Raw genomic sequence first — 4,807 nt, 5'->3', positions numbered from 1 at the left:
ATATTATATTAAGCTACTGGCTGCATTATGCATTATAAGTGTTTACTGGAGTGAATACTGGAGCTTGACTGTTGTATTGCATCTGCTATAGACCAGAGACTCACAGTAGCTTTTTATCTGATGTGTCTGATTTCACTGGTATGGTTGATAAGTTTATTAATGCTGTTGAACCTATTAGTTTAACTCCACTACTCATATCTGTGGCCACATCCTCCCTGAGATCGAATGGGTTTTTTATCTCCTTTCCACTACTTCTGGTCTCTTGCATCTGATATTGCAGATCATTTTGTAATTGTTTTAATGATGCATGTCCGTCCACTCTGGGTGTTTCTGCTCACCTGAAGCTTAAAGTCCAGTGATGTCCCCAGATAAACAATGAGATCTGGTGTGTAAAAGAATGAAGAAAGACTGTGCGTTGTTGAAGATTGAGCTATTCATATACCAGTTTGTTTCATCTGATACATTCCCAAGATACACTTTACCATAAATCTGTTTTCCATTCAAATTAGTCACGTTTTTTTATAATAAGACACAACCACTCTATTTCTACCCTCATAGTTGAAACATTTTATGATCTTTCTATGTCCATAAAATGAATATGGACATTCTGTAGTACCACTTAGCTCCTTAGAAGGTTCTGCTGGACCAAACTGTGCACAATTCTGACCATTGCAGCTGATAAACACTGGCAGGCTCTTCAATTCAATCTTGAATTTACCTTCAGTGTTAAATAGTTGACAGAAAAAGTAGATTGCTGGCAGCTTGATGAGTGGAAACAGGAGATTCAGTTATGGTGGGGGATTCCCCAGCTTTTTGTCAGAATTTTCTGTGAAGTATTTACATTTTTTGTTAATGAGGGATAGGGTTAGGGTAACCTTGGTATGGTAACCTTTAATGACAATGTCACCAAGGATCAACTCTTATACCTATATACGTATAATTTGTGTTGGACACATTATTTGCGGCTCTGTTCCTCATAATTGTCATGTTAACGATGCTCAGAATATGTTTACACTAGTTTATGTAGTGTATCTTTCTTCAGTTAAATCTCAACAAGACTTGCAAAGACTAAAGGAAATATGTATCAGTAGCTTTCCTGGCTGTTAAATGTTGCGCATATCAATCAATCAATCAAATTTTATTTGTATAGCCCATATTCACAAATCACAGTTTGTCTCATAAGGCTTTAACAGGGTGTGACATCCTCTGCCTTTAAACCCCAACAAGAGTAAGGAAAAACTACTAAAAACCCTTTTAACAGGGTAAAAACGTAGAAACCTCAGAGAGAGCCACATGTGAGGGATCTTATAGGTTTTATTGACAAGTATAACTTGGTGTCATCCGCATAGCAGTGGAAATTTACCGAGTGTGTCCTGATAATGTTTCCTAGTGGAAGCATATATAATGAGAATAAAATTGGGCCGAGCACAGAGCCCTGTGGAACACCATGGTTAACTTTGGTGCGCACAGATGATTCATCATTAATTTGCACGAATTGTAATCGATCTGAAAAATATGATTTAAACCAGTTTAGGGTGGTTCCTTTAATGCTAATTAACTATTCTAGCCTCTGTAATAAAATTTGATGGTCAATTGTGTCGAATGCTGCACTAAGATCTAACAGAACGAGGACAGACACAAATCCCTGATCTGAAGCTATTAGAAGGTCATTAGTGACCAAGGCTGTCTCTGTGCTATGATTAGCTCTAAACCCAGACTGAAAGTCTTCATATATATTATTTTCCTGGAGAAACTCACACAGCTGATTGGCTATAACTTTTTCAAGGATTTTACACATGAAGGGGAGGTTGGATATTGGTCTGTAATTGGCTAAAACCTCTGGGTCTAGGGTGGGTTTTTTGAGAAGGGGTTTGATTACAGCTAGTTTAAAGGACCGTGGTACATATCCTGATGATAATGACAGATTGATTGTGTTTAGTAACGTACTATTAATTAGGGGCAGAATTTCTTTAAGTAATTTTGTAGGAATGGGATCTAAGATACAAGTTGTTGGTTTAGAACATGAGATTATTTTGGTCAGCTGATCAAGGCTGATCAGAGAGAAGCTGTCTAAATAATTGGTAGGATTCTCAGCCGTTTCTGAGATTTCTGTTCTTGGTAGGGTATTAGTGCCAATTGAGGGCAGGATTTCTAATAGTTAGAATTTTATCATTAAAGAAATTCATAAAGATATTGCTATTTAGGGATCGAGGAATACTGGGTTCGGTGGAGGTGTGACTCTCTGTCAGCCTGGCTACAGTGCTGAAGAGAAACCTGGGGTTGTTTTTATTTTCTTCTATTAGTTTCGAGTAGTAGGCAGCTCTTGCTTTGTGGAGGGCCTTCTTATATGCTTTAACACTATTCTTCCAGTCTAGGAGATATTCAGCACGGTTGCTGGAGCGCCACTTCCTTTCTAGTTTTCTTGATACTTGTTTTAACTCATGTGTCTTGGAATTATACCACGGAGCTAATTTACTATGTTTTACATGTTTCTTTTTTAGAGGCGCTATTGAGTCTAATGTTAATCGTAATGACTTTACAGAGCTATCGACGAGATGGTCAATCTCAGTGGAGCTAGGGTTTTTAAAGAATTTGTTGGGTGTATCGACGGATAATACGTGTTTAAATGTAATCGGAATTATTTCCTTAAATTTAGCTACAGCACTATCAGGTAGACATCTAGAGAATGAGTTTTTTATTAGTGGCATATATTCTGATAATGAAAAATCGAAGGTTATTAAATTATGGTCTGATAGGATTGGATTGCGCGGAAGTACTGTTAGATTTAAAATGTTGACACCGTATGATAATACAAGGTCAAGTGTGTGGTTACAACAATGAGTAGGTTGGTGTACACACTGACTGAAACCTATTGAGTCTAGTACTGAAATAAATGCTAAGCTAAGGCTATCATTATTATTGTCAACATGAATATTAAAGTCACCAACAATAATTTTATCGGTCTTTAGGACTAGGTTTGATAAAAACTCAGGGAATTCCGTTAAAAATTCAGAATAAGCCCCAGGAGCACGGTAAACTACAGCAAATATGATTGGCTGTTGGTGTTTCTTGGATGGGTGTGGAAGACTAAGAACAAGACATTCAAATGAGTTGTAGCTTAGTTTAGGTTTAGGATTAATTAATAGACTGGAGTTAAAAATAGCAGCAACTCCACCTCCTCGGCCGAATTCTCTGGGAACGTGTGAATTTACATGACTGGGGGGAGTAGATTCATTTAGACTGACATATTCATCAGGATGCAGCCAGGTCTCAGTGAGGGACAATAAATCTATTTTTTGATCTGAGACTAGTTCATTAACTAAAATAGCCTTTGATGACAGTGATCTTATGTTTAAAAGACCACATTTAAAAGTCTTTGTTTCCTGAGTTGTTGCAGAGGTTGTGTTAATTTGTATTAGATTTTTGTGTGGAATTCTCCCTCTGTTATTGTTTGATTTAAATAATTTAATGGGACGGTGGACAGACACAATCTCTATGGGTTTGTGGTTGTGTGACTGATCCAGAGGGAGCGCAGAGAAGTGTGTAGCACTGCAGCTCTGCTTCCTGGTCCCAACTCTGGGTTGTCATTTAATAGACTGGGTAATATTCCCAGATAAGAGAGAGATGCCCCATCCCAAGTGGGGTGAACGCCGTCTCTACTAACAAGAACAGGTTTCCTCCAAAAAGTTTGCCAATTATCTACAAAGCCCACACCGTTTACAGGACACCACCTCGACAGCCAGCGGTTAAAAGACATCATGCGGCTAAACATGTCATCACCTGTTGTGTTAGGGAGAGGGCCAGAGAAAACTACTGTGTCCGACATCGTTTTTGCAAAAGCACACATCGACTCCACATTAACTTTAGTGACCTCCGACATGCGAAGCGTTGCGTTGCTGCCGACGTGAATTACGATCTTACTGTATTTACGTTTAGTTTTAGCAGCTTCAGTTTGGATTCGATGTCGCCGGCTCTGGCCCCTGGCATGCAATGGACGATGGTCGCTGGTGTCGCTAACCTCACGTTTCTCAGAACCGAGTCGCCAATGACCAGAGTTTGCTTCTCAACGGGTGCGTCGCTGAGTGGAGAGAATCTGTTTGAAACGTGAGCTGGTGGCTCTTTAATCGTGGGCTTTTTAAGGGTAGCACTATGAGACACTCGGAGCAGGAGAGAGCAGTGGAGCAAGAGGGAGGGAGAGAAGCCATCGCTGCTATATGAGCCTGTTAGACTACGAGGGTGAGCTCAAACAGAAGACTCCGGTGACACGCAGATGGAAAGACACCGAATCGCTAAAGCACCAAAGGGTAGGGGTTGATATGTGTGGATGTTTAACTATAGACCGGCGATTTTAGCCGTAGTAATATAGATAAATAGCTGTGTTAGCAGAGGAGATAGTTCAGAGAGAGCGACCAGCGGCAGGAAAACAGGAAATGAACAGGAAATGACGCAATTCGCTTACCGAAATGACGTCAGACAGTCATATCTCTGTTGCATATGACCAAAGAGATATTTTATCCATGGCTTCGTCAGTTACTTTCTGTGAAGCTTTGTTTGAAAATCATATTCCTCCTTCAGCTGAGTAAAAGTCACACCTTGTGTCCCTTCGTCTCTTATTTAAATGCACTATATTCTAATCTAAATTGAAGTCTGTGACTGTAAGGCAGTGTCTTACAGTCACATTTAAGATTCTCATGACATGAGAGAGAACAAATATAAATAAGCCTTATAACACATTGAGACCCTTTTTTACTGTTCTGATGTTATTTAATTTTTCAAATGTAGATGATTTGTCTTTCAGTATTTTTAT

Source organism: Hippoglossus hippoglossus, chromosome 1 (assembly GCF_009819705.1).
Source record: "Hippoglossus hippoglossus isolate fHipHip1 chromosome 1, fHipHip1.pri, whole genome shotgun sequence".
In the NCBI taxonomy this organism is placed as follows: Eukaryota; Metazoa; Chordata; class Actinopteri; order Pleuronectiformes; family Pleuronectidae; genus Hippoglossus; species Hippoglossus hippoglossus.
Note: the sequence above shows the minus strand (reverse complement) of the source record.